This window comes from Hyperoodon ampullatus (assembly GCF_949752795.1).
Source record: "Hyperoodon ampullatus genome assembly, chromosome: 3".
Taxonomy (NCBI): domain Eukaryota; kingdom Metazoa; phylum Chordata; class Mammalia; order Artiodactyla; family Ziphiidae; genus Hyperoodon; species Hyperoodon ampullatus.
Window position 1 is genome coordinate 166,144,536 of NC_136916.1, and position 12,052 is coordinate 166,156,587.

At 42.7% G+C, this 12,052-nt stretch overlaps 1 pseudogene across 1 annotated transcript; it reads left to right on the plus strand.

The window, feature by feature from the left end:
- Nucleotides 1–826: 826 nt before the first annotated feature.
- Nucleotides 827–1,173, plus strand: LOC307049674 (10 kDa heat shock protein, mitochondrial-like; annotated as a pseudogene). Its single transcript has one exon. The product of its transcript is annotated as a 10 kDa heat shock protein, mitochondrial-like (transcript).
- Nucleotides 1,174–12,052: the final 10,879 nt, after the last annotated feature.

The window sequence follows — 12,052 nt, forward strand, 5'->3', positions numbered from 1 at the left end:
TAGTACTTGTCTTTCTCTGACTTATCTCACTTATCACGGTGAGCTACATTTAAACAGAGTAATATTGATTAGGTCTGTGTTGTTAATTATGAGTATAGATGTGGACTATAAGAATGATAAGTTTTGGGCTTCCCTGGTGGCTCAGTGGCTGAGAGTCCACCTGCCGATGCAGAGGACACGGGTTCGTGCCCCAGTCGGGGAGGATCCCACATGCCGCGGAGCGGCTGGGACCGTGAGCCATGGCCGCTGAGCCTGTGCATCCGGAGCCTGTGCTCCGCAACGGGAGAGGCCACAACAGTGAGAGGCCCGCGTACCACACACACAAAAAAATAATAATAATGGTAAGTTTATAATCCTCTATACATTTTGTTAAACTAACTTGTGAGCTTTCTTACTCAATTCAGCTATGCTTAAAATTTCACTTTTATCCAACACACCAAGGCCCTTGGACATTTTTGCTTTGTATGTGAAGGATATTCTAAGATATAGATTCCATAGTTTCCTGAAAATGGGGGGGGGTGGAAGTGGGAGGACTCCACATAAATGTCACTGTGCTCCAAGTGATGTGCTGGAGCCATTTTCTACCAGACCATGAGCATCGCTCCCCACCCCCCTCCAGCGTTCAGAGATGTCACATTGGTAGCTTGAAATCATTGACCACAGTGGGAGTATTTACACCACAGTAGTTGGCAAATGCTACAAATCAGTGTTTCTTCGTTGAGAGAGTTGACTGTCAAACATTTACAAGGAAACCACTTTTTTGAGGGTGAGGGGAAGGCAGGCCCTTTTAAAATGAGGCTTGGTGGTCTCTCCTTTCAGCAGTGGCATGAGAGCAGAGTACAAACTGCAAGCTGTGGCGGCCGGAATCCTGGCAGGACGGGCATTTAGAAAGTTTCTTCCCCTCTTTGACTGAGTACTAGTTGAAAGAAATGCAGCCAAAACTGTAACCAAAGGAGGTATTACACTTCCAGAAAAATCACAAGGAAAAGTATTGCAAGCAACGGTAGTAGCTGTTGGACCAGGCTCTAAAGGAAAGGGTAAAGAGATTCAACCAGTTAGCATGAAAGTTGGAGATAAAGTTCTCTCAGAATATGGAGGCACCAAAGTAGTTCTAGACAACAAGGATTATTTCTTATTTGGAGATGGTGACATTCTTGGAAATATGTCGACTGAAATATGTCACTATTGAAATGGCATCACGTGAAGCTGCCCGTTCCACTGAAGTTCTGAAATCTTTCATCATGTAAATAATGTTCACATTTCTCTGTGTAAAATACACTAATGATATCCAAACTAATGACATCCAGTGTCTCTAAAATTTAGTTTCAATGTATTGATATAAATGTTTCCAAATAAACGTATATAAATGAAAAACAAAAATGAGGCTTGGGTGCTTTAAGAAATGATATGCAAATTAACTTTTGCATCTGTTAGGGAGTAACAGAGGCAGCACCACCCCTGCTCTAGGCAGCAGGTGAATGGAGGACGCAGAGAGCCTCTGACGGTGTTTGCTTTGCTTTCGGGGGACTATGGTATAATGTGAGCCCTGAGGAAAAAAGCACAGGTCTAAATAATCAGAAATGGCTCTTCTCATTATTCTGCTGACCAGAAAGACCCTGCCTAAGGCTCTTTGGAAAGTAAAGATGACAGGTAATGCCTTCTTCAGAAAGAAATATTTCTACATAAAAATCCTCATGAATGGGCTAGATGTGTGCCATCCCATAGAACTTTCTGCAGTGATGGGAATGTCCTGTATCCATGCTGTCCAGCAAGGTAGCCACTACATGCAGCTTATTTAACCCTTGAAACGTGGCTAGTCTGAATTGAGACGTGCTGTAAGGGTAAAATACACACTGGATTTCCAAGACTTAGAATGAAAAAAAGAATGTAAAATACCACATGAAAATGTTTATATTGATTACACGTGGAAATGATGATCTTTTGGATAGATTATTAAATATTATATACTATTATTAAAATTAATTTCACCTGTTTCTTTTTACTGTTTTAACGTGGCTACTAGAAAATTTTAAGTTTAAATTTAATATTTAAATTAATGCACACATTATATTTTTATTGGACACCACTGAGCTAGATCATGAAGTTCTGAGTCAGGTGCTATGGAAGAGAGAAGGGTGTAGAGAATCAGCAAGAAGGGGCAAGGAAAAACAAAGCTAAATTGTGCACACCTCAGGAGACGGATTTTGTAATGCAACTTCCCCTTCCACATGGAGTGTTAGAATGTTGGGAAAATGCACCATGAGTTGCCTGTATGTGGCCTAGGAGGAGAGGGAGACACACCCAAATATTTAAAACCACGAGCAGTATAGCTGAGTGTCAAGCAGAACCTATATTCCCCTTAATCCTCCTTCCTTTGGTGGATGGGATTAGGACATGGTTTGAGAAGTTTCTACAGAATTCTGTGAGAAACTAGGCTCAAATTTTCAGTCCTGCTTCCAGTAGATGTGTCCTATTTCCAGCCCCAATCTGAGAAAAAACATTGTCGTGTTTGTTTGAGAATTTACGTCAGATCATCACCACCTTGAAATCCAGAACCTCTCTTTTAGATGGGGAACCATAAGGCGTAGACTAAGGTGTAAGCACCCTCAGTAAATCAGGAGGGCTGAGGCCATAAAGGACTCAGATTTCATTATTTTAATCTCAGGTCTTCCCTTTCTCAAGAAGATTTAAGAAACACAGCACAGTCATTCCAATACACTTGATGTCCAAGACCTATTTTTTGGTCTGTTTTTTAGAAGTAGGGGTGGCTTCTGAATCTGTCATCAAAAGCATCTCATGGAGGGCAAATGCTGCAGCCAGCAGAAAAAAGTTTAATTTCAACATATACAAAAAAGGAAAGATGGGGAAGGGAAATTTTTTTCCTACTGCATAGAAATCCAAGCTTTCAAGCCTTCAGCCATAAAGTATGTGCACCTTAATGAGACAAAAGTCACGTTCTAATCAGGAAACTTTGATCAAGTAGAAGTTAAATAACTTCCCACCTGCAAAACCATGAAGAAGGAAGCACAACAGGAAGCCCTGAGCAGTAGCGAGGCTGGTACACAAATCCTGCCTGTCTCTGCACACGCCTTCTGGGACTTTAACATTCACCCAGAGAGTGGGAACTATAAAAATAGACGACATGTTTCTGAAGAAGTGAAAGACTTATTGCATAATGGTGGCAAACTCTGTCTGCTAGAACAGAACGACTCTGCATGCAAACAGAAAACTAAAAAATAGCTACCGCTCTAGACAAATGTATTTTTGAAATATTCAGCCTCCAGAAAAATGTATGGCTGCATTAGCAGAGTGAAAGCCTCGTCACCTGATATCAGGAAAATGGAGTCACCTTCCCTAGTCCACAAATCTGGCCCATAAATCTGGCTAATTCATGTTGACCCCTCCCGAACTGTAAGTCTCAGAGTTATTTCTCTCCTCTTTCCTTCCTTTTCTCTGTAAGACTTGTACATCAATAGAAAGGAAATAATTTGTGAACAGAAAATATCGATTTTGGCGGAAGCCCTGTAAGGCAGAGATCTACCGCTTCCTTCATTTTCATCGTGGGGAACGAGAGCAACGAGGGAAACATCCAGACGCAAACACAGCTGTCAGGTTGAAGAGGCATCTCCTCTGGTGTCTCCTTTGCTCTCTGCCCTCCCTTTTGCCGCATCCCCTCCAGAGTTTCATGCCGACTGCGTGAGTCTCTGCCAAACCCCTTCTTCCTTGATGGCTACCCGTCTGCTGATTCACCGACCCTTACAACAAATATTTATTAAGCAACTAAAATGTGCAAAGCCTGGATTAGATGCTTAGAGAGGGGGCTTTGGGGAGGGGGAGAGAGAGATGCAAAGACAATTAAGATATAATAACTTTCTTAAAGGAATTTAAAATCCAGGGGAGATAAATATGAAGATTGTAATAAAATACCGAGTATATCAAGTGCTGTGATTGTGTGGCAGGAAACCTGAAAATGCCCTAGGATAGGGCTTGTCTCAGAGTGCCTGGAAGTCCCATGGGATGCAGGTGGAAGTCTAAATGCCCAAAGAATTGAGACGCCTTTCGGGAAAAAGTAAGGGGGAGAGAGATTAGAGGTGCATAAGATGGCTGCAAATTCAGTGCTTCCAGGTCAGAGTAATGAGACATGCTCAGTGCAACAGGGCTGTCAGCTGCATCCCTGAGTCTTACAGGGTGAGGCCCAAGTGGACAGAATCCTTCTATCAATTACATGCCCATGGGGGTATCTATGGCCCAAGGCTACATTGTGTCCTTGCTAATAGACCAACTTCATCTCCCTCTGGAGTTATTGTTGGAGCCTATATGGACATGGCACAGACCCACTGTTCTAAGCAGCTGGACAGTCCAGCCAGGAGCTGGACCAAAGAAGATGTGTAAGAGGACAATGTGCATCTGCCATTGTGATTGTCAGCAGCAACCTGGTGGCCTCAGAAGATAGTTCCTTTGAAAGGCTTCTCTTTGGCAGGCGTCAGCAATTGTGCCTTCATAACATCACAGATAGCAGAACAGGAAGGGAGAAAATAAGAGACCCTGGAGGGCAAGGCTAACTGCAGATGAACAAAACTCAGGTGCCCCATGGAGCCTGTGTTCTTTACAACCTGAATGTTTATTGGGCATCACCCATGTGCCTAGCATTGGATTAGACCCTAGGGCCACAAGGACCAACCAGTCAGACACTAGCCCCTGCCCCAAAGGGCTGATGGTCTGCTGGGGGCAAACAAGTATTAACTCATACTTGCATAAATGATTATTTCATTGGGTAAGTGCTCTGAAGGAAAAGCATCGAATTGGGAGAGTATAAAGAAGTTAGGGGCAAGGTCATCTGAGGGGTTATAAATGCTTCCTTGAGGCAAGAAGTAGTTGGGCAAAGGGAGTTGGGTGGAGAAGTTCCTACAATTGTAGGCAGGGACAGGACTGGAAAAAAGCTGGCTGTGACTGGTGTTATGGCTCTGTCATTATGCCAAGTCTGGGTACCCTGGAAAAACAGGGTACAAAACCTATAAAAAGGGACTGTGGGGACCCATGGACAATTGACTTGCAAGAGCTGAGAAGCCTTCTTAGAAAAGGTGGCCTTTTAGTTGAGCTTTGAAATATGAGTAGGGTTTTGACAGGTGGAGGATGCAGGCAAATGGCATTCCAGAAAAAGGAAGAAACAGTAAAAGCAAACACTAAACATGAAGGGAAGAGATGAGCAATTGTACATCTATACCTATATCATATATATCTACACACACATCCCAATACCATGAGGTAGTTGTTATTTCTGTTTCGCAGATAAGAAATGCAAGCTCTAAAAGATACAAAAGTTGGAAAGACTTGCCCAAGGTCATCAGAGTCTTAGGTGATAGAGCCCACATTTAAACCCCAGTCTAAATCTGCCCCATGTTGCCTTCCTGAAAGCTCATGGCACATAATAAGCCCTCACTAAGTGGCTATCATTATAGATACAAATGTGACAGCAAAAATGATCACGTGATGCACCCAAGGGCAGTTGGATGAAGAGGGGGGTAACAGGAATTGGGATGGAATAGCAGGAGGAGTCAAGCTTTGAACCTCTGTTAATGTAGCCCATGTGCAGTAGGTATAAAATGATCAAACAGCAAAGTCTCAGCCAAATCCATTATCCCAGGATCCTGTAAGGCAGAACCTGCTGTTTCAGTGCCTCCTGGGGTTTGTCCAGAGTCAAGAACATAAAACAACAAAAAAAATAGGAGCAGATTATAGAGATATATTAATGGTAGTTGATGAATCCTCTGTAGGTGAGGCAGAAAGCCTGAATTTTAAGGACAGAGGTCTGAGACACTGCAGACAGAAGAGTTTGAACACTGTCACCAAACTGGTGCCTTTCAGCAAGGGGGTGACAAATCTCATGGGGACATAGGTAGGTTTCCAGAAGAGAACTGCAGACAATGATGAGCGGCAAGGAGCAATGACCATGTACATAGAGGTTGCTGGCTGAGGAGAGGTGGCAGTTAATGCCATAGTCGCGTTTTAGTACACCGGAGGTCATGTTAGTAATATGCTTTGCTTCAATGGATGCTTGTCAATATACTGTTCAGTAATTTCATTTAGAGATCAGCCACAGTATTTGCTTAGAAATTTCTCAAAAATCCCTTTTAGGGCTTCCCTGGTGGCGCAGTGGTTGAGAGTCCGCCTGCCGATGCAGGGGACACGGGTTCGTGCCCCGGTCTGTGAAGATCCCACATGCCGCGGAACGGCTGGGCCCGTGAGCCATGGCCGCTGAGCCTGCGCGTCCGGTGCTCCGCAACGGGAGAGGCCACGGCAGTGAGAGGCCCGCGAACCGCAAAAAAAAAAAAAAAAAAAAAAAAATCCCTTTTGATCATCACTCTGATTTTATGAACTCTTTCAGGTTTTTAAAGAAGGGATATCTAATCAACCAGTATGGTCTCAGTGCTCTTGTCCTGGTTAAAATGCTTTAGATATTTGTTTCTTAAGTGGGAGAGTTGGGGTGAGGTGGGGACAGGGCAGGGGGCTTTCTTGTTTGGATAAGGCAGATAAACATCTTTTACATTAAGGAATGTGACATTTATTCCATAGTAGATAGAGTCATCAAAAGCATTTGAGTTGGGGCTATGACAATCAGCTCTGTATTTTAGGAGGAAAATCCCAATAGCAGTGTGAAGGATGGATTAGGCCTTTCACGCACTTTTCTTTTTTTTTTTCATATACTTTATTTTATCAAAACTTAACTGCTCCCCTTTAATCAGTACGAGGGTGATATGTATTACAATGAGTATCTTAGTGCCTTACTCCTATTAGCTAATAAAAGTTAATATAATTGAACTTCAGTTGAATTGAATAGTTCCTAGAAATGTAATGACAACCCTTCTAAAAACTGGCTTTTTTTAAACATTTTTATTGGAGTATGATTGCTTTACAATGGTGTGTTAGTTTCTGCTTTATAATAAAGTGAATCAGTTATACATATACATATATCCCCATATCTCTTCCCTCTTGCGTCTCCCTCCCTCCCACCCTCCCTATCCCACCCTTCTAGCTGGTCACAAAGCACTGAGCTGATCTCCCTGTGCTATGCGACTGCTTCCCACTAACTATCTATTTTACATTTGGTAGTGTATATATGTCCATATATACACTACCACTCTCTCACTATGTCCCAGCTTACCCTTCCCCCTCCCCATGTCCTCAAGTCCATTCTCTAGTAGGTCTGCATCTTTATTCCCGTCTTGTCCCTAGGTTCTTCATGACCTTTTTTTTTTAAGATTCCCTATATATATGTGTTAGCATATGTTACTTGTTTTTTTATTTCTGACTTACTTCACTCTGTATGACAGACTCTAGGTCCATCCACCTCACTACAAATAACTCAATTTCGTTTCTTTTATGGCTGAGTAATATTCCATTGTATATATGTGCCACATCTTCTTCATCCATTCATCTGTCGATGGACACTTAGGTTGCTTCCATGTCCTGGCTATTGTAAATACAGCTGCAATGAACATTGTGGTACATGACTCTTTTTGAATTATGGTTTTCTCAGGGTATATGTCTAGTAGTGGGATTGCTGGGTCATATGGTAGTTCTGTTTGTAGTTTTTTAAGGAACCTCCATACTGTTCTCCATAGTGGCTGTATCAATTTACTTTCCCACCAACAGTGTATGAGGGTTCCCTTTTCTCCACACCCTCTCCAGCAATGAGACAAAAGACCTGTATGCAGAAAATTATAAGACATTGATGAAAGAAATTAAAGATGGTACAAACAGATGGAGAGATATACCATGTTCTTGCATTGGAAGAATCAACACTGTGAAAATGACTATACTACCCAAAGCAATCTACAGATTCAATACAATCCCTATCAAACTGCCACTGGCATTTTTCACGGAACTAGAACAAAAAATTTCACAATTCGTATGGAAACACAAAAGACCCCGAATAGCCAAAGCAATCTTGAGAAAGAAAAACAGAGCTGGAGGAATTGGCTCCCAGACTTCAGACTATACTACAAAGCTACAGTAATCAAGACAGTATGGTACTGGCACAAAAACAGAAATATAGATCAATGGAACAGGATAGAAAGCCCAGAGATAAACCCACACACATATGGCCACCTTATCTTTGATAAAGGAGGCAAGAATATACAATGAAGAAAAGACAGCCTCTTCAATAAATGGTGCTGGGAAAACTGGACAGCTACATGTAAAAGAATGAAATTAAAACACTCCCTAACACCATACACAAAAATAAACTCAAAATGGATTAAAGACCTAAATGTAAGGCTAGACACTATCAAACTCTTAGAGGAAAACACAGGCAGAACACTCTATGACATAAATCACAGCAAAATCCTTTTGGACCCACCTCCTAGAGAAATGGAAATAAAAACAAAAACAAGCAAATGGGACCTAATGAAACTTCAAAGCTTTTTCATAGCAAAGGAAACCATAAACAAGACCAAAAGACAACCCTCAGAATGGGAGAAAATATTTGCAAATGAAGCAATTGACAAAGGATTAGTCTCCAAAATTTACAAGCAGCTCATGCAGCTCAATATCAAAAAAACAAACAGCCCAGTCCAAAAATGGGCAGAAGACCTAAATAGACATTTCTCCAAAGAAGATATACAGATTGCCAACAAATACATGAAAGAATGCTCAACATCATTAATCATTAGAGAAATGCAAATCAAAACTACAATGCGATAGCATCTCACACTGGTCAGAATGGCCATCATCAAAAAACTGACTTTCTTATGAAGGGTATTTTAAGTTCTAGGAGAGAGGGCAGTAGAGCAAACATGTTGGAGAAGGAAAACATTTGATGCTAAAAGTACCACCAAGCATATCAGCCTTTGCCCTTGCCATCCAAGTTTTTTCCACTGCTACAGATCACTCAGAAGTATTTGCTACAGTGTGGGATAATGTACTCATTTGAATATTTACATTTGAAAATAACAGAAATAGATTTTTTCTAGAACTTCTTTTTCTGCAGTAAATTTCTGGAAAACACAGCTTTTGCTGTGTTTAAATCAAATTGTTATGACTGTGCTTAAACATGGCCCTCAGCTCTTCCACATTACACGGTTTTCCTCATTTCCTGGGACTGTGGTTTACTGAAAATTGACATACTTTGGGCAAGAATCTGTATAACAGATCTGTCAGCAGAGGCTGAAAAATAAATTTCATTTCAGACTGCTCTGTGTTTAAATTGTTTGAATGAGTATTGGTTCTCTTATTTCTTACGTTCTGAAACCTGCTTACCACCTGCACCTTTTTCTTTTCCTTCTTTGGATATTCATTCATTCATTCATTCCCTCATTCATTCATTCATTCATTTGTTCCTTTAACGAATATTGGTTGAGGGGTACTTGTGCTGGGTACTGCTCTGGGGATAGAGATAAGAAAGGTCCAGCTCTTGTCATTGAGAACAATGTGGTTTACTGGGGGGAGATGATGTGATTGAGGCTGGAAGGGGCTCCAGAAGTTCAGAGGAGCCATGTCTAACACAGATTGCAGAGTCAGGGAGCAATTCTCAGAGGACCTGGCGCTTGAGCCAGGTCTTCTGGATGAGTAGATGCTAATAACATCAGGAAGAAGAAGGAATTCTAGGCAGAGGCAAAGAGGTGTGTTTCCTTTTGTCACTTTCTTTTTTTTTTTTTTTTTTTTTTTTGCGGTACGCGGGCCTCTCACTGTTGTGGCCTCTCCCGTTGCGGAGCACAGGCTCCAGACGCGCAGGCTCAGCGGCCATGGCTCACGGGCCGAGGCGCTCCGCGGCATGTGGGATCTTCCCGGACCGGGGCACAAACCTGTGTCCCCTGCATCGGCAGGCGGACTTTCAACCACTGCGCCACCAGGGAAGCCCCCTTTTGTCACTTTCAAACTCTTATGCCTACATCCATTCTCTTTACCTTTTTAAAATTAATCATCCAAAGTGGATAAAGATGGAGAGGAAAACACTAGAAAGTAGCAAAAGAAAAATATTTTTGAAAATACTTTTATCCAATGTCAAAAATATGCAATTCTCTGTGTTCATAAAGAAGTAAGGGGGCCTCCCTGGTGGTGCAGTGGCTAAGAATCTGCCTGCCAGTGCAGGGGACACGGGTTCGAGCCCTGGTCTGGGAAGGTCTCACATGCCATGGAGGAACTAAGCCAGTGCACCACAACTACTGAGCCTGTGCTCTAGAGCCCGCAAGCCACAACTACTGAAGCCTGTGTGCCTAGAGCCCATGCTCCGCAACAAGAGAAGCCACTGCAATGAGAAGCCCACACACGGCAAAGAAGAGTAGACCCCGCTCACCACAACTAGAGAAAGCCTGTGCACAGCAACGAAGACCCAATGTAGTAAAAAAAAAAAAAATTAAAAAAAAAGAAAAGAAATACCAGCTAATGGGCATGGGTGATTTTTTTTTTTTTTTTTTTTTTTTGCAGTACGCGGGCCTCTCACTGTTGTGGCCTCTCCCGTTGCGGAGCACAGGCTCCGGACGCGCAGGCTCAGCGGCCATGGCTCACGGGCCCAGCCGCTCCGTGGCACGTGGGATCCTCCCAGACCAGGGCACGAACCCACGTCCCCTGCATCGGCAGGCGGACTTTCAACCACTGCGCCACCAGGGAAGCCCGGGTGATTATTTTTAAATGCTTAAAAAAAAAAGACTGTTGTGATGCTTTTCACCATCAGTCTATACTAAAAGATTCATAGCCCATATTGATTTTTCTTCCCCCAAAGACATCTCAGTTTTCAACAAGTCTTTCGGCCTGCCTCTTCCCATACACTCTTCTCCTTTTTTTCTCTGCTATCTCTAGCCTGTGGCTACCTTCCAAGGTAGTCCATTTCCTAAACATGTATACTTTTAAAGAAATTTTAGTGATGATATCTGGTTTGAGATATTTTATTGCTCATTTGTTCTTTGAGGTTGTGTTGAGATGTTCAGGGAGAAACAGGTGACATTAGGTATCTCCGTATATGGATACGCTTGAACCTGCCCATTGAAGATGAACTAACAGGGCCAAAGTTTCAGCTAGAATTAGGGAGAAAAGCAGGGGAATTAGGGGATCTTCTTAGAGTATCCACAGCAAAAGCACCAAGATACAAAGTTTGTCTTCCATACAGTCTTACTTCCTTATTTGGTGCCATTCTGTGTCTCTGGGTTGGGCATCCTTGTTCCCCAACCCTAAAGATCTATTTTAGGGAATTTATTTTGTTTCCTGACATGTCAGGTTGGAAATCATTCCTGATAGGGTTGTAGTGAAACAAACCAAGAAACAAACCATAATAACAATAAAAAAACCCAAAACAATAGCCACCAAAAAAAGGTCTCCCTAAGGTGTTTACAATGTGATTCACTTATTCCCTTAACAAATGGTGGCTGGGAGCCTACATGTGCCAGACACAGTGTTAATGAATGGAGATGAAATGATGAATATTCAGAATGCAGTATGTTAAATGCTAAGATAGATGTATGCACGAGGTGCTTGAAAGCTCAGAAAAAATCAAGCCTAGTGGGCCAAGCTCTGCATGCATGATTTCAGTGCCTTCTCACTACAATCTTGAGAGGTACATACTTTCATTACTCCCATCATGCAGATGAGGAAATGGAGGTTAGGAAGGATACATAATTTACCCAAGGTCACACGGTGAGTACATGGAAGAACCTGGACTTGACTGACTCCAACCCCGTGCATCATGTTTTAGCCAGGCTCCTTCCCAGAAGAAGACACGCTCAGACTCAGTTTAGAAAGAAAAGGATTAAAAGCATCCCAGGAGGGCTTCCTTGGTGGCGCAGTGGTTGAGAGTCCGCCTGCCGATGCAGGGGACACGGGTTCGTGCCCCAGTCCGGGAAGATCCCACATGCCGCGGAGCGGCTGGGCCTGTGAGCCATGGCCGCTGAGCCTGCGCGTCCGGAGCCTGTGCTCCGCAACGGGAGCGGCCACAACAGTGAGAGGCCCGTGTACCACAAAAAAAAAAAAAAAAAAAAAAAAAAAAAGTATCCCGGGCAAAGAGAACACTTTCAAAGTTTCAGAGGCAAGAATCATGGCGTGTGCAAGGAATCCCATCTGG